Genomic DNA, 18,570 nt, shown 5'->3' with positions numbered 1-18,570 from the left:
AAAGAACTTGGTCATTAAACACAAACTCTCCACATTGTATAAACAAGGTGTACTGAATGGAAAAAGACATCGAAGTCTAACAAGATCTGAGTAACAGACAAACAAAGAAAAAGGAAAAGAAAGAGACAGATGAGTTGTAAGTCTGAGCAGTGGTTCCTAAATTTGAACTATCATTAAACAAGGAATATATGTACAATATCCCAGATATTCTGAAGACCCTCCAAGGTCTGTTACAGCGTCCTGTCCTCTTCACTGGGTCACTCAGCCCCTCAGTAATACAGGTGTGCTCCCACCTGCAGCTGCTTCAGGCACTTGCTTAGCAGAATGAATTCCTTAGGACAGAGGCATTTATGTCCACTAGATTAGATGTCATCCTGACAATGGGACAGGCAGGTGAAGGGGCATGTCCTGGGCAGTGGACCTGCGGAGCTCCCCTCCACTCTCACTATCCTTGGGGATGAGCCCTGCCCAGGTACCACACAGATCCTGAAGGATGTGCCCTGAGCTAAAGCTGATGTGCATAACAGGCAGCTCTCATAAACCAGGGATGACAGAGGTCTGGGAAGAATCCCACACAACCTGGGTTAGAACCCCCAGGGTCACCTCCTCCTTGACCCAAACCCCACTATTTTTGAGCCCTTTGCTTCCTAGACTACTGCAGAAATGCTACCTCATCTGCCCTCACCACCCACCACTCCCCATGCCTCTGCCATCATCTTCCAATTTGGAGCTCCCATCCATGGGCTGAATCCCCTGGAACACTGAGCCAAATTGCACCTCCCTTCCTTTAATTGTGGCTGTCAAATCTGGGAAAGTTCAGAGATGGGAGTACTGTGTCTCAGAGGTGGGGAAGTTGACCTACACACTCATCCTGGATGTCACTGCAAGACACAGACCTTGGCCCTGTGCCCTTCCCTCTGGGGAGATTCAGGAAAGGGGCTCAGAAAAAGTACTTTCTGTGGGGTAGGATTGGCCTTCCCCAGATCAGAACAGAAGAGGACACCTAGTTTCAGGAAAAGGGGCTCATTAGCTGATACAGAAGTGTTCCACTCTGGAAGCTAAATGTGTGTGATGAGAAAAATAAGTGTGGTAGCATTAATAATAATGATCTAACCCATGATGGTAATGACGTTGATGTTAATACACTGCTGAGTTTTGGACCCAGAAATAGCTAGTGTGCCAATAATTAGCAGATGCTATTAGTAGAAAGATGACAGTGTATATCTTGATTTCTATACACATGGACAAGAATTAAATTGTGGTGTCACAATGTTTTCTAAGGTCCTAGACACTTTACACATACTGACAGATTTCTTGTAAGCCCCATTTTACTAACAAAACACAAGAGCACTGAAACATTTTCCATTCATATTCAGTTACGGGACCTGTACCTTCTCCACTTACCTACACCTTAAAAAGTCAACCTCTCTGGGCTGCACTGAGCATGTCAGGGGCAGCACAACAGTCTCGGAAGAAGACTGTACTCTCTGTCCACACTCTCAGGTGACAAGTTTTAGTCATGTGCAAGGTTAAAATCTCTGTCATGAGTCTGATTCACCAGCAGGGGGCAGAAGAGTCATAAACATGAAAAGTGCAGGAAGAGAAGTGCTGCCCAAAGGGAGCTCAAAAAGGCTGGCTCTGCAGGTCAACAGGAGCTCAATGGTGGACCCTAGGATTAGAATTCAGTCAGTTCTTGGACTTTAGAGTGCACTCATGACCCTGTTCTGAGGGTGAGGCTCACACAGCGTCACCCCAGAATACTAACAGGAAACTAAAGGAAGCAGTTCCCAGCTGGCAGCCTGGGCACTTCTCATAGGACTATGAGTCACTGGTAGACAGCCCACAGATCCCAAAACTCCAGGAGGGCATCCCGTGTGAGGGGACAGGGTTCCTGGTTTTCCTTTTCCCAGCTTGGCTTCATGGGCCCCTAAACACTAGGATACTGTTTCTCACTGTCCAGCAGTGGCTCCTGTCCTCTGCCCACTCCTTCCCAGATTCTCCTCCTATTCTAGACACATCTGCTCTTGCACTGCAGCTCTAGTACTCAAGAGACATCTCAGGTAGGTGGGGGAGGGGACACTTGGGACCTCATCCCTGCATGAACCATCCACAGTCTTCTTGAAAAACATCTGCAATGATGCTGGACTCTCCTCTGCTTCAGATCACAGCTCTGATCTGGCAGCCTCCCTTGATTCAGTGGCAGGACCCGCCAGGCTGGAAGAATCTATAAGCACACAAACTTCTGCTCACAGTCCTGTGTACCTACAACCCTGGAGACCTTAATAGAGACCACAAGCCTGAAGTACATTCCTAAGCATGGTGTGCTTTCGGTGCCTCAATCGAATACATTAAGCATGATGCTGAGTACACAAGTCCCAACTGTTTTAGCTTAGACACAATACCCAACATCCACAATTTAAGAGGAGAGGCATAATTCGGCTCACAGTTTCAGGGGATTCTGTCTACAGCCAGATGGCTCCAGGGCAGAAAAATAGTGGCAGAGGGAGTGACAAGTCAAAGATGCTTAGTCACGGTGGCCAGGAAGCAAAAGCAAGAGCAGGGCCAGAGAGGCAGGGCTAGCAACTGTAGCTGGTACCCAAGGTCACACTCCATGCATCAGCTTGTTATACCCTCAGCTGTGCTTTACTACTTCTCTAGATGGGTCACAATTGACACCCATCCATTTGCTTGTCTTCTTTGGGCAGGAGGATGTAATAGAAGGAAACAAACACAACTTGTGATATCAGAGTATACCTTTTGAAAACACTGTTTTAAAAATTTTGATGTCTACCATGCATGCTTTTGTTTTGTTTTGTTTTGTTTTTGCTTTTGTTTTTACATGCAGTCTTGCTATGTTGCTCCAGCTGGGCTCAAAGTTTCAAACTTCCTGTTTCAATCTCCCAAAGTCCTTGGGATTACAGGAATTCTCATCTGTTACCAAATAAATCCCTGTCATATATGAAAGGATTTAACAAATACTGTAATGATCCAGGGCCACTTTCCAATCAAATGAAACATATGAGACCAAAAGTACATCTAGGGGACCAGAGATGGAAAGGAAGAGGAAGATCAGGCATCCACAGTCCACCTTCAACTGAGTCGCATGGCATGCTACACCCCTCAGAAGGACCTAGCTCACTCTGTGGCCAGGCCTATAGAGGGTCACCAGCCCTACCAAACTTCATTCAACACACATCACAGTCCAGAAGGCTTGGCACACTGCTACTGGGATCAGTCTCTAAAAAATAACTGTGACTGGAGACCTTGAAAGTCAAGAGTGATTTTTAGCCCAAAGAAGTAGATGGAGGAAATTGGGGCTCCACCCCTTCCCCCTCAGTCTGCTGTCCTCACCCCACAGCTGAGAAGAAATATCTCTCAGAGTCCTCAGTGATGAGCCCCAGGGGAGGAGTAAATTTGCATAATCACTGAACACTGGTCCCCAAGTACCCACAGTGAATAAGAAAGGCCTGGGGAGCCCAGCTGGCTGTGGCTCTCAGGACCCAGAGCCCTGGCATTTGTCCATCATGGCTTGGACTCCTCTCCTGCTCCTCCTGGTTTGTCAGTGCACAGGTGATCTGCCTAGTCCTGGTCTCTGTGATCTATCAGTGCCTTGGACCTGACCTGCCCCAAACTGTGAGCTCAGGCCAGGCCTGTTCTTTGTGTGGGTCTCTAGGGATGGGTCCTTCCTTCACAGGCCCCCTCTTTTCTCTCTTGTAGGTTCCATTGCCTCCTATGTACTCACACAGCCACCTTCAGTGTCGGTGTCCCCAGGAGAGACAGTCACAATTACCTGCTCTGGAAATGTACTACCAAAGAAATACGCACAATGGTTCCAGCAGAAGCCAGGGAAAACTGTGCAATTAATATACAAAAACAGTGAGTGGCCCTCAGGGGTCTCTGAGAGATTCTCTGGCTCCAAGTCAGGGCCCACAGCCACCCTTACCATCAGCAGAGTCCAGGCTGAAGATGAGGCTGATTACTACTGTCAGTCATGGGACAGCAGTGGTAATCTACCCACAGTGACACAGACAGATAAGGAAGTGAGACAACAGCTTCCCTGTCTGTGTGACTCTTCCTCCAGCCTCAGGAGGAGTGGCCTTCACCAACCATTCTGATCTGATGATCCGGCCTGTGGATCAATCCATGGGGTGTACCTGGAAGGGGAACAGGGATTAAATAAAGACATGGGGGAGACAGAAAGAGAGACTGAGGCAAGTTGAGAGAGTCCAATCAAGCCCTGTTTTACTCCGGAAGTGATTACATCTTTTGTAGGCCAAGGGCAGGCTGGTGGGACAGGAAGAGGCTACGGGGATGAATACAACAGGGTCATCATCACATCCGGGTATGTGACATAAGCAGGAGAGAATTATGGTTAATGTAGGCAGACGCATTGTGCCCATAGGAGAGAGTGAGGCAGGGAGGCAGCAATGGGGCTGTCACATGGCTCCCTACATCTCCTCCCTTTCTATATTATTTAATGAGGAGTATAGCAGGCCCTGTGAGGACAGCATCTGTCTTAGGTCAAGGACCTCATTACATGAGCCCAACCAGGCCTTATCGGTCATGGGTTGCAGGACAGCAGTTGGTCCTGTGCCTGTCTTAGGCGGCGGATGGAGTTAGCATGCATGTCCTAGTTGCCCGTCTTTGACTGCCTGTCCATTGCCCCAGGGCAGTTAGGCCGCATCATCATATGGGCCATTTGTGGGAATTCCTTCCCGGTAGGTTTGTTGTTCTGCCATCTCCAGCTGATGACAGTGTACCTGAATGGGCTTTGCCATAAACGCGTCTATCCGGTTATTAATGAGCATCATAATCCTCTAAAAATACAAGGACTCACAGAAAGGAGAAGCAGTAGGGCAGCTAGGGGGCCCAAAAGGGGCGCTAGGTAAGGGAAAAGCTCCCCCCCCCCCACACACACACACATCGAGGAGAAGGGGTTGGCAGCATTTATTGTTGTCCTTGTTGAAGTCCTTCTTCTATTTCTTGGAGCTTGCCTCGCATAACACCGGGCGCAGTCTATTTGGCTGATTTATGTTCCTCCAGACGGAGAAGATCCTCCTCCGCAGTCACAGGGGGTTGTGTGCATGGCTGTCAGCAGTTGTAGTCTGTTTGCAAGGGTCTAAATCCACCATGGGTGTGGTGTGGCTCAAGGATAAGGCTGAGTAGGCAGCATAGGACTCCGGGGAGTTGTGTCATCTGTAAAAGAGCACAGGGGGTTGTGCCTCAGGAAATGACATTATTCCTGGGTGTCACATGGGGTCTTCGAAGAACTGTCTATTTGTTTTACAAGGCGCTCAGGTAGCCATCTAGCCTCTCTGTCTTGTTGAGAGTAAACACATACTGAGCCTCGTCCCCATATGAGAATGGGAGCAGGGCCATGCCATGAATTAGTCAGGGGGTCTCGCCGTAGTACAGAAGCAAATTGCTTTTGTGTTTTAGTATGCCAAAAATGCATAGCTGCTGACTGTCCAGAAGCATCCAAATTTTAAAAATTAAGGATGAATAAGGCATGAGATAGAATATTTTTAGGTGTCCTCCTTGTGGAGTACCATTCCCCCTTTTCATTTTATCAACAGTGAGTTTTAGGACAAGATGTGCCCTTTTAAGCATGCCTTGACCTTGAGGGTTACAAGTCATGCCTTCTATATGATCAATATTAAGATGTTGACAGAAACGAGCAAAGGCAGAACTAGCATAGCCTGGACCATTATCAGTCTTTAATTGTTGTAGGCATCTCAGAACTGATAAGGTAGTTAACATATGGCTAATAACGTTTGGTAGCTTTGCCAGTCTGGGGAGAGGTATAAATGAAACCACTAAAGATATCTATAGTTAAATGAACATATTTAAGATTGCCAAGCTCAGGAATGTGGGTGACATCCATTTGCCATAATGCATTGAGGATAAGTCCTCTAGGATTAACCCCAAAGTGTGGAACTGGGAGGTGCGTGGCACAAGAAAGGCAATATTTTACTATCTGTCTGACTTGTTCTGTAGTGATCTTAATACAGCATTACAGAAAAATAAATGGTAAGAAATCAACAGTTAGTAAGTTACACATTGTCATCTCAGAAAAAGCTGTCTAGGTTACAAAATCGAAGCATGTAAAGTGACATTCAAACAGTGACATTGCCAACAGCTCCGCTCAATGATCCAACAAAAACTTAGTAATATGGTTATCAGTCCTACACACTTGCCTTTCATCTTAAAGAGGGCAAGGCCAAGCATATCAAAACAGAACAAAATGGTTTTTTAAAAAAGATTTAAAGAAATACAGATTTTAAAGCAAGTCCACTGGAGATCTTCACTGTTCATCTAATTGTCTCTAGTTTCCTTCAAACAGTTGTGCCCATCTTTATGCACATTAAATACACACTGCATATTATAGAACTAATCAAATCATTACAGGATGATGAAGGCTCTTTAGGTTTTTAAGATCTGACATTGGGGAAGACAATAATAACTACCATAGTGTCTCTCATTCACCTTTCAGCAGCTGTCCCCTCCTTACATACACTGAAGTTAAACTAAGAGACTAGACCAGTATCACTCCAATCAGTTATACGAGTCAAAGTAATTGACATTGGAATCTCTATCTCTGGAGTCTTTTTTGTAAAATGACCAGTCTCTCTACAGGTAAAACAGTTTTGTTCATGCTTTTGAGACAAGAATTGTCCAACTACAAACCTCTGCAAGGCAGCAGCCATAGCAAGGCCTTGCTTACAAGCAGTTTTAATGTCAATGGTACCAGGGATGGAACTCAGCCTTTTGTTTGTCAGGCAGGCAACTGTGCCACTGAGTTAAATCTCCAGCCCCTGTTTAATGCTCTTGAGAGAAGAACTCATATTACCCTTAAATTGCTTTTGGGCCTCTGTGTTGGCATAGGCATCTTCCACTATTAACATATTAAGGTCCCACCTATTGCCAGCTTGTGTATTGTGCCTGGCGGTCTCTTTGCAATTTTTTGCATATTCTGATTTTTACAAAAGATTATCCCCACCCAATAAAGTCACTCAGGCCAATCTTTGCCAACCTGTAGGTGTAAGCCAGCCGTCAGCCAGAGAATTTAAAACAGCAAGAATGAAAGCAGCTGTAAGACCATACTGGGCAACCGCTGTCTTTAATTCTTTTAAAGCAGCCACTGTGAATGGCATATGTGTCCTAATGACTCGTGGAGCTAGCGGTGCAGCGTCCATGCCGTCTTGCGGCTGTGCGGCACCATCTTGGGGAGGTACGTTTGTTTCCATCACTGGAAATGCAGTTTTGGGGAGGGGCCCATGCTGATGTGGCGGAAGTGAGGTCAGTGCCATTTTAAGAGCACCACGAGGCCTTCCAGAGGCAGGCGCCATCTTAGGAGCACTCTAAGGCTGTGCAGCCCAGAAGGCCTGGTGCAACCGTCTCCTCAATCTGAGGATCTGCATGCCGCTGGGCAAGCAGCTCAGAGATTAAATTCCAATATGCAAAAGTGGTCACCAGAACCTTTTCTGGACCGAAAACCCTATAATAATCTTTTAAAGCATCTCTTACTCTTTTCTACCTCTTGGTATCTATAGAACTCTCTAGGGGAAACCAAGGGCAAAACTTATGAATAAATTGAAAATACTGCAATAATTCTTTTGTTCTAACCCTTAACCCTCTTGTCTTGAATGCCTTTATAAGGCCTCCCACGAACAATTCGTGTTCACTCAATGCTTGACCCACGTCCGGGAAAGGGAATAGGGTCGCCATTCACTCACCGTGACTCGGGCAGGACATTGGGTAGTCATCTGCACAGGCCTCATCCTTGATTTAATGTCCTTTTGCTTTTAGCTTTGATCCTTGATTTAGTTTGTTTTTCCTTTTGCCGTGGTCTTTGGTTCAATTTGCTTTCACTTTTAGCTGGCTTTCTCCAATGGCTCCTTCGTTGACTCCCCCATGCCAGGAGCCCCCACACTGGGCGCCACTTGATCCAGCCCACGGATCAATCCGTGGGGTGTACCTGGGAACAGGGATTAAATAAAGACATGGGGGAGACAGAAAGAGAGACTGAGGCAAGTTGAGAGAGTCCAACCAAGCCCCGTTTTATTCTGGAAGTGATTACATCTTTTATAGGCCAGGGGCAGGCTGGTGGGACAGGAAGAGGCTACGGGGATGAATACAACAGGGTCATCGTCATATCCGGGTATGTGACGTAAGCAGGAGAGGATTACGGTTAATGTAGGCAGATGCATTGTGCCCATAGGAGAGAGTGAGGCAGGGAGGAAGCAATGGGGCTGTCGTGCAGCTCCCTACAATCTGATGTCCCCAGGCTACCCTTTCCTTTCTTCCCACAAGGCAGGCTCTGCAAAGGGACCATTAGGAGTGGATTTAGAATCCATAAGACCAGGATGTCCTGGTGTTTTCTGGGCTCAGGAGTGAGATGTAAATGGAGACCTAAAAGGAAGGAAAGTCAGAGGGAGACACCAATCTAATGGTCGTGGTTTCATTCCTCAACCCAAGTGGACAGCTCGGAGGACACCAACTGTTTGTCAGAGTCGTGCTGATCATGCTCGCACTTGCTCGGAGATGACTGTAGTGAGGCAGTTGGAGAAGGCCTTGCACACATCTGAGTGTGGACAGAACCGTGTAAGGGGCTGTACCTCTGCTGAGACATATCCTGGGGATGTCTCCCAATCCAGGGCCAGGTCCGTGAAACATATAATCCATAGAGCAGGACAGTTGGGTGGGAAGATGTGCTTCTTGTGACTTGTACAAAGAATAAGCCATCCGTGCATCTGTGTGCATGTCATCATGTGTGACAGTGTATTTATGTACATGAATGCACATGGATATAATATGCACATCCACATGTGTGTGTGTGTTGGTGTCAGCTTCCAAAAATGTCCCAGGAGATATTGCCAATAACAGACCTCACAATCCTCAACATTTTCTGTTTCCTGAACTGTCTCCTCTATCTATCTCCTAAACCTTTGCTCTCTTGTAACATTAAAAGCAAGGATGAGACTAGTGATTAGGGAAGAAAACATGTATGTATTTTCAGTACATGTCAAGAACCAATGAGCTCTTCTCATACATTAAGTTAGTGAATCACAAGCTCATTCTGATCCCAGCAATGGCTTTCCCCCAGGCAGGAAAGCTGAGGCATGGAAAGGAGGAGGAACTTGCCTGCAGTCAAGGACAGGAGGTGGCCAACCTCACCTAGCAGAAGAACTAAGGAATTCCAGCCCCAGATATCTTGTTCTTTTTTGCCATCCCATGGCCTCTGGTTGAGTTTTGAAGCTGAGACACTGGCCCCTCTTCACCATTCCAGAAGTTCTCTCTCTCCTTTAGCAAAAGAAGCTAACTGAGACTGCGATATGCAAGGCAGAACCATTTCTCCAGCTCTGCAGACCTACTAGCAAAACAGTGTGGACCACATCTAAAAGTGTCTGGAGGCTGGGATTGTAACTCAGTGGTAGAGATCTTGCCTTGCATATTCTAGGGCTGAATTCAATCCCCAGTGCCACAAAAACAAAATAATAGTAATAACAAAGCAAATATGCCTGCTACCCACAATTAAAAAGCATAAGAAGGTAAAACTGTTTTATACTGTGTATTCATTTCTCCTTCTTTGGCACTGTCCTACCTATATGTAATTCATGTATTATGGAGGTAATTTTCATTACTTTTATACAATGCTTTGAAATTCTGTGTATGTCTTACAAGTATAGCACATCTCTACCTGGAACACACACATCAAGGACTCAGCACCCTCCTGTGACTCTTTATGTCCACATGCGGGGTGGATATGTTCCAGTGGGGTCACTGGGTCTGCAGTACACAGCACAGCTACTTGGTAGCAAGGGAAGTCTCCTGTCCAGGAAGGACTCACTAGGCAGGAACCATCACTCCCTCTTCCACCCAAACCAGAACTGTCTGACAGTACCAAGGAAGGAAAGAATAAATACGTGGCCATGGTTCTTTTCTTTTCAAAAACAATAAATATGATCACAATTTTAAAGCAGAACCTGAGCCATTAAAAGGCATTTTACTATATTGATCAGTGAAATGAATAACAGAATTTTCCTTGGTGGACTTCCAAGAATCCATGTCACTGGAAAAGTTTTAATGTTGCTGTATTTTGTTTATTTTTTGAGACTGAGCCTCAAAAAATTATCCAGCCTGCTCTCAAACTCACAGTCCTCTTACCTCGGCTTCCTGAGTGCTGGAATTAGAGACATGTGCCACCACACCCAGCAAAAAAAAAAAAAAAAAAAAAAATCCTACAGAGATCAAGACTACAGAAGTCTCAAGTTGAACAAAATTGCATTAAACCTTGGTAGATAGGCATTTTCGGCCAAGGAATATCTTTCTTATACCAGTTGCTCATATTCATTGAGAGTGATTCTCTCCAGGATGTTCCTAACAAGTTTCATTTGAAGGTTTATCAGAATTCACAAGCAAAGGTGTCAAAATTGACCAACATTAAAGCTCAGCCGGCCCCAGGGGAGATTCCAAGGTGTGCAGAGGGGCAAGGTGTGGAAGCACCAAGTAGGTAGGCATGGAGAAGCTGTTTGTGTCACAGGCACATAAGGACAGGTGAGGTTTTGTGGGTGTCATGCGACTTTCCTCTGATCTCTACTATTTTTTTGTAATTTTTGTTTTTTTGAGGCAGGGTTTCATTATGCAGTTCAGGGTGGTCTAGAACTTAGTCTAAGGCCCAGAATGGCCTCAAACTTGCAGTAATCCTCCTGCTTCAAATATTTCCTTAAACAAAATGCTTTCTGTCCCTTTGCCTGAAGACCATCCTGCATATCATTAGCATCCCCAGGAACTCAGTCCCTTTTGGTACATGCCAGGGAGGGAGCAGAGGGAGTGTCCTTGCCATCACCACAGGACTCAGGGAAGACAGTGCATCTGAACAGGAAAGAGAAAATTTTTCTACCAGAGGGACCCCAGAGGCCACAGATGAGGGAAACAGGAGGAGCAGTGTGGGAGGGGTGAGGAGGAAAGGACTCTATGTCGAGGCTCTGACCTTGATCCACTGGCTACTTTTTCAGGGACCTTGAAGAAAACACTTGCCTTCCCAGGAAAGGTTCTGCCACCAATAGACAGAAGGAGAAATTGTGCCTTCAGGATAAGGCTGCTGTAGGGTTAATGTGAATGTCTGCTTGCAGAGTCTTACATAAAATACTCACCAAAGGAACTAAAATATCACAAGAGGTCTGAATTGGTCATTTTTTATGACATAGTGGTGCATTTAGGCTGTTATTTTTCCTTTGGGTGTCAGGGGGAACTGGGGGTCACCTTGTGAGGATGCTTCTCAGTGCTCAAGTGCAAAGTACGTGGCTGATGCTCTTTGGGGTTTCTGCTGGTGACTGAAATCCCCTCTGCACCCCTGCCACTCTCTGCCCTCCTCCTAACCTTCTCCTAGAGAATTACCAGCATGGGGCTCTCAGGCTCAGGTCTAGACAGAAGCTCAGGCAGAACCCCAGGGAAGGAGAGCAGATTTGCATCCATTGCTCCTCCCTTCTCAGTTGCATACAGAGTGAGAGGGGAACGTGCAGAGTCCAGGCCTAGCTGTGTGGCCTCAGCACAGAGCTCTTAGAATCATCTCCCCATCATGGACTGGCCGCCTTTCTGTCTCCTGCCCCTGGTTTTTCCCCAGGTCAGAACATCCAGGCACTTGGGAGACCTATTTCCCTCCTGGTTCCTGGCACAATCCTTCCATTTCAAGGAGTGTTCTGTGTCTCTCATATAATTCTATATTCTCAGGTCTCTGTGCCCTGCCTGTGCTGGCTTGGCATCCTTTTGCCTCTGCCTCCCTGGGAGCCTCCATCAGGCTCTCCTGTACCCTGAGCAGTGAGCTCAGCAAATACTTCATTGAATGGCATCAGAGAGGCCAGAGAGGGCCCTCAGTGAAGGTGAACAGTGATGGCAGGTACAGCGAGGGTTCGGTTCTGAGACTGATCGGTTCTCAGACTCCAGCTCTGGGGCTCCCTACTACTTAACCAATACCAACCTCTGCTCTGAGGAGGAGATTCAGGGTTACTGCAGAGAGCTGCATGCAATGGATGACCAGAGTGGGTCAGTCACAGTGACATAGACAGAAACCAAAACATCCCTCCATGGCCTCTTGTTCCTGAGGGACCTAGAGTCCCAGCCCCATGTCCATGTCCAGGGCCCTGCGCCCTGAACCTCTTCTCACAAAAGTGCATCTCATACTGCATCTCTGCCCCCCAAAATATCACTAGACAGGGGCCAACTTCAGTCCCCTTCACACACATTTTCACAGCATAACCTTCTTTGTTTTTCCATGCCAGCCTGTGAAGGTGGTGCCAGGAGAGACCAGACAAATGTCAGGAGGAGACATCCCTTGAGAGTGGCCAGGCTGAGGTGACCCTGTGTCCTGGATGCCCACAAGGCCTTAGGTTCCATTGTGCAGCTTTGGTTGGTAATAGGACACTGACCAACGATTCCAGAAGTGAAAGGAATCTGGCTACAGTGAATGTATCTGGTCACTATGAAGTCACAAGATCCTGTCTAGGAGGAGCTTGGTGAGCTAAGAAACAACGAGTAAGGTGAACGGCAATGCACACACATTTTTTCTCCCCCCAAATTTATGGAGAAATAGTCTTTCTATGACAAAAACCTTAAGAGATTCTTCAATACAAAGCCAGCACTCCATAAAACACGTAGTATTCCAGACTTAAAAACACAGTCAGGAAGTCAGAGGGAATAAGTGCATCAAGCATGATGAGCAGCTAAGCAACAAAAAAATAAAAATTCAGTCAGTTAACTGAAAATACTGAAATCACAGGAATAAATTAAGGCACAGATAAGCAGACTAGATCAAGAAGCAGAGGTCAACAGTCTGCCGTATTCAAGAGATCTATGTAATACTAAAATAAACTCATAGACTAAACATTAACAGGTGCAAAACAATATTCCATGTAACTAGACACTAACACAAGCAGGAAAAGCAATTTTATCAAGAGAAAGTGAACTGTAAGTTAAAGCTGAGCAGAAGAAGCCAAGAAGGTTGCTATATCTTAATAAATGGAACAGTTTAAAAGGAACAGATAACACTATAAAAGTATACATATTGAGTATCGGTACACCTAACTTGGTAGAACAGATACTATTTGACATAAAAGATCAAGTATATGTCTAAAAAATCCTAGTGCTTGCTTAAGTACCTCACCTTCACAAAATAGATTGATCAACTAAACAAATATTTAGTAAAGAAATACCATGAATTAAACTAAAGTCAATCTGGACCAAAGATTTAAATATTAAAACAGTAACACCAGATCTACTGAAAGAGAAAGTAGGTATAAGTCTTGAAGTCATGGGAATGAGCAAATATTTCAACAACAAAACCCAAAGAGCATGGAAAGCACTTCATAGAATGAAAACTGGGATCTCATCAAATGAAAAAGCTCTTGCACATCAAAAGAAATCACCAACAGAGTGAAAAGACAAGCCACGCAGTGTGAAAAAATCTTAGCCAACTACCCCTCAGACAAAGGACCACTATCCAGCATGTATGAAGAACTGAAAAATATCAGACCTCCCAAATTCAAAGACCCAATTCAAACAATAGGCAGCTGAGACGAACACATGCTTCTCAGATGAAGAAATACAAAGAGCAAATAAATACATTTAGAAATTTCAGCATCATTGGTAATGTAAGAATGCAAATTAAAACAACACTGAGGTTCTGTCTCATCCCAGAAACAATGGTTACCATCATGAAATCAACCAATACCAAGTACTGAAGAGGGTATGTGGGAAAAGAAACCCTTCTCCACTGCTGGTGGGATCATAGACTAGGGGAACGACTGCGGAAATCGGTGTGGAGATTCCTCAGAAACCTGGGATTAGAGTTCCCATTCAACTCAACTCTTCCTCTTCTGGGTATTTTCCCAGAAGAACTGAAAACATCATACTACAGCGATATGTGTGAACCCATGTTTATAGCCACACACTTTGTAACAGCTAAACATTGGAAGCAAACCAGATGCTCATCAATCAGGAAATGGATTTTAAAAAGAGATGTATTTTTATACAATGGAGTAATACTCAGCTATAAAGAAGGAAACCCTTGAGACATTTTTAGGAAAATGGATGCAACTGGACACCATACTCAGAAGTGAAATAAATGAAACTCATATGTGTCAACATCACATATTCTCCATTGTGTAGGAAGTTGAAAGAGTAAATAAGATCCAAAATGTACAATAGCTATTATGAAATGGAAAGAAAATGTTCAAAATGAAGGGAACTGAGGTGAAAGAAAGAAGAAAAGATGGGAAAAAATAAATATAAATTCTATAAAGAAACACATAACAAATAAATACATTTATTGATATACATATATGTATATATATATATATATAATAGTAAGATAGTTAAGGTATATAAGGTAAGATAGTTATTAGTGCAAAGAAAAAAATGGATTTTACCCATATTGTTTGATCAATTTTCATGCCTACATCTTTTATTATGAGCAACTATTCTGAACATAACAATACATACTGTACTAACCATTATTGCTCTCCTAGAATCTTGTTTTGAAATTTTGCATCATTGTCTTATTGGATTTTTTTCCTTTAAAGAAAAGTAGCACTATGACACCTGTTATCAACTTGATCAGGGAAGAGTGTGTATTTTCTACCTTCCCAAAACTGGGACAAAACACAAGACTCCTGCAGTGTAAACAAAGGGAGGCTTGTTTGGCACAGAGTTGCCAGGGGCTCCAGTCCAAACTCAGTTGGATCCAGGACAGAGCCACACGGTACAGGGGCATGGTAACAGAAAGCTTCTCTACCAATACCACCAGGAAGCATCAAAAGAGGGGAGAGGCTGGAGACAAGAATGACCCCTCCAGGTCATAACAACATTGACCCTCCGCAAACCAAGCCCCATCTTTCAATACCACAGCCAGCTACTGAACTCACTAAGATGTGACTGCACTGATGAGCACAGTGTTCTCGTGAGCTAATCACCTTCCAAACAAATGAGCCTCCTGGGGGAAACCCCAATCCTAACAATGACATAAGAGATTGGCAAACAGTACAGAGAGAAGCAGCAGGAGCTAGGCTGGCCCTGCATGGCACAGCACAGCACAGCACAGCACAGCACAGCAGCCTCCCCACTCCCACACGCTCCGCAGCTCTCACCTGAGTGCAGCCCCAGGCACACCACAACCTACTGGCTGAGGCAGGCTTTTACTGGTGACCAGGCCATTGAGGGGACACTTGGGAGCTGAATAGAACACAAGACAGGCTCTGGAACTTAGCTCTCAGAGTCCTCCATGCCCCACTGTGGTCATGCCCTAAACCAAAGGCCCATGGAGTAGACATCTGGATAAGCGAGTCAACACTTCACTTGACTCTACTGTGCTCTAATTTGCAAGATAATTAGGATTTTACTTTGCCTGCTGGGAAATTGCGGAAATTCTCAATTATCGATAAAAAGCACAATAGAGGTTTTTCAATTAAAGAAATATTCTGGGATGAATCAACTGAAACAGTGCTTTGAGTCCTGTGCTTTTTTTGAGAAGATCCTCCAAAAAGGCTAAAGAAATAGTGAGTTGGGTGTTTTCCTAGGAGAGACTAGAAGGCAATTCACAATTTAATCAGAATTTTACAGTGGGTTAATACAGATGTCTCCATCATGAACTGTAAATGTGCTTAGTGAGGTAAAATAATTGTAATAGAGACCCTGATAATAATGGTAATGGTGGTGACAGTGGTTGTGATGGGTGATGAGGTAAACACCCAGCTTTAATACGGTGTCCGGAATACCCTGCGGTCCCATGATATTGCAATTTTCTTCTCAGGGTGTTGTTAGCATCAGTCTCTAATATCCCTGAAGGGTGTCCCAGAAGTAGCTCTGGACCTGGTCACTTTGAAAGAGACACACAGTATTCAGTCCCTAGCACAAAAATTACTTAGTACAGAATGACAGTGACCACAGGAAAGGGAGATGTGGATATGTGTCACATGAACAGAGGGACACAGACACACACTGTGTCTGAGAAGTGATGGGTCAGCTCAGCCATAAAAGACCAGTTCACAGTGTATATACATGCCAGTGTGACAGTCCCCTGAAATGATCGCTCAGGTTGGAGACAGGTTGGGAATAATTGCGTCTCTCAAATCCAAGTCATTCTGAGCCGGGCCACAAACTACAAAGATGAGGGTCAGGCATCCACTCCAATTTCCAGCAGCAACCAAAGCCTTCCCTGTCCACCTACAAGGTCATCTTCTCTCCCATCATGTTCATTGTCTCCTTCATCTCCATGGAGTTTACTCCCTCTGCTCTGTCCCAAAGCCTCCCCTCAGGCGCTTTTTCCTGCTCCATGCCAACCCCTGAATTTGAGGTCAGACAAGTACCTTCTAACCCTACCCAATTGCATGGCAGCCTTGGAGATACCATTGCAACCCCCTGAGAAATCAACTTCCTCCAGAGCAGAGTAGGTGCAGGGGATTGTCCTGAGTTCTGTAGGGGACTTGTTCAGTTTTCCCAGAAGAAAGCTCATGTTCTCTGCATGGTCATTGTGGCCCTGGGGTCCAATTGGACCTCCCAGAATATGTGCTCCAGATGTTAACATCTTAACCACCAGCTGTGAAGCTGCAGGAGAAGGATGGAAGCCTCTTGTGCTATGTGAGTAGAACTCTGGCACTGGATGGATATGCAATCTAAGTGGCCCATCATGTCCTTCCCCTTTTCTCTACGTTTAATCCCCTCTGGAGCCACCTAGAGCTGTAGCTACTTAATTTTAATCACTAATCCCAGAGCCTCACCCTTCCTGGGATAATGATAGCGGGCAGGGAGCCCTGCCAGTCTGTAAATATAGGAGTCAGACATCTTGGGTATCTCCACTATGACCTGGACCTGTCTTCTCTTCCTCAAAATATGCAGAGGTGTCTTTCACAGGCACTAACCCAGGCTCAATTCCACATGCCGCTTAGTGGGATACCTGAGAATGAATCCTGCAATCTTCTAAACCCACAGGCCTGGAGGTATTCTAAGACTCTGCAGTACATGGTAGAGATGGCCATGAGACATCTAACACTCTCCGGCTGAGGACCAAGGAGAGCAGATAACATTGCAGAAAGAAGCAGCAGGAACAAAGCCAGCCCTGCACTGCACAGCACAGCAGCCTCCCCATTCTCCACAGGGTCTCCAGGTCTACCTGGGCACAGCCCCTAAAGACACACCACTTGCGGGCTGAACAGGCTTAGGGTCAACCAGGCCATAATGGACATGCGCTAGGTGGACTTAGCCCTTCCTCTCAACCAGGCCCTTGCGATTTTTCCTCAGAGTCCTGGTCCTGCTGTGTCCTAAAGAGCCTAACACTGAATACAGTGTTATCCGGCTCAGCCTGGGACTTGACACTACTATTCTCAGTTTGCTTGGTATCTGGCTCTCTCTGGACCTCAGCTTTACCTGCAATGAGATGAGAATGTCTGGACAAATCATGAGAACTTTGTTGATTTTATCAAAATTAAGTGATATAAAATGCCTAAGTCTAATTATTTAGAAAAAGATTCCTAGGTTTGAGTCACTGACTCAGATGTTATAAGGTCCTGTGTCTTCATCAAAACGCAAAAACAGGACCCAGCAAGGGCTGATTCTGCTTCCTGGGAACAAGAACTGCAGGCCTTGATTAGCAGAAGATCCAGTTTCACCAAAACTTCAGCCCAGACAGGGACAGAAAAACACTCACTTGACTAACAAAGGGTTTCAGATGACATAAAAATGACAGCAAAAAGACTGATATGGTGACAGTGGTGTCATCTAAGGGGTCATTGATTTTCAGTGACAGAAACCACTGGGGTCACCTCTCCTAACACAGCTGTCCCTATCGAGGTGTAAGGACCTTCAGTTTCTGAATCTAAGCAAATTAAAATTCTGAGACCTAATGTTGAAAATCACATTTCCCTGGCCCTCCATGTTTCTTGTAAAAGAGCATATTTTACCATGCATTCTCTATTTAACAACTAGAAAAACTGATTTCAACACAGGAAAATATTTCGAAACATACCAATAATTGTAGCCACAAATCAAAATGTAAAAAGACAAGGTACTCAGAATGACTGATTAGAAGCACCCAGCATTTGCCTGCTTTTCTGTAAGTAGGAATGAAGACAACTGAAAAACTAGTGTCAGAAGGACAGAAATCCCAGCCCTCAGAACCATAACCCAAGTACAGCACCTTTGGTCTTCAAATACTACAGCAAAATTGGAAGATCTCAAGCCCAAGCATTAGGTTTGCCGCAGGTCTATGCAGGTTGGGATTCCAGTCTGGTGCAGCTCCAGCCCCAGAGGCCCCAAGCTTATATAGTTCAACCCTGCTGGCCCAAATACAGCAGCCCTAGATTTAGTCTCCTCCTACTTTGGCAAGAGATGAAGAGCCTCAAGCTTATGGAACACCAGAAGAGTTGCCCAAAGTTTCTAGACAGGCTTACTATTGAAGGACATTTCCAAATCTAGAGAGTATGGACTGCCCCAATTCCCTCTTTCTTCAGTGTGTAGATATCTACACATGCCTGCAAGGATCTGGGATCCATGACAGAAACATGACACCATTAAGTGAGC

General features: G+C 45.2%; 1 long non-coding RNA gene and 1 gene segment (V, D, J or C); one reads left to right on the top strand and one right to left on the bottom strand.

Annotated features, from left to right (window-relative positions):
- LOC111753989 (Ig lambda-1 chain V region S43-like) overlaps positions 1–18,570 on the top strand; it is a 600,738-nt gene that overhangs the window by 231,520 nt on the left and 350,648 nt on the right.
- On the bottom strand, positions 4,242–18,275 carry LOC134470665 (uncharacterized). The gene is made up of 3 exons (XR_010039704.1): positions 18,188–18,275; positions 7,737–7,978; positions 4,242–5,196 (listed from the first exon to the last, which is right to left on the bottom strand). It is a non-coding gene; the product is annotated as an uncharacterized LOC134470665 (long non-coding RNA).

The sequence above is a fragment of the Cavia porcellus genome, unplaced genomic scaffold (assembly GCF_034190915.1).
Source record: "Cavia porcellus strain 051 isolate PalLab524CR breed Dunkin Hartley unplaced genomic scaffold, mCavPor4.1 scaffold_16, whole genome shotgun sequence".
NCBI classification, from domain to species: Eukaryota; Metazoa; Chordata; class Mammalia; order Rodentia; family Caviidae; genus Cavia; species Cavia porcellus.
Note: the sequence above shows the minus strand (reverse complement) of the source record. Positions and strands in the feature narration are given on the sequence as shown.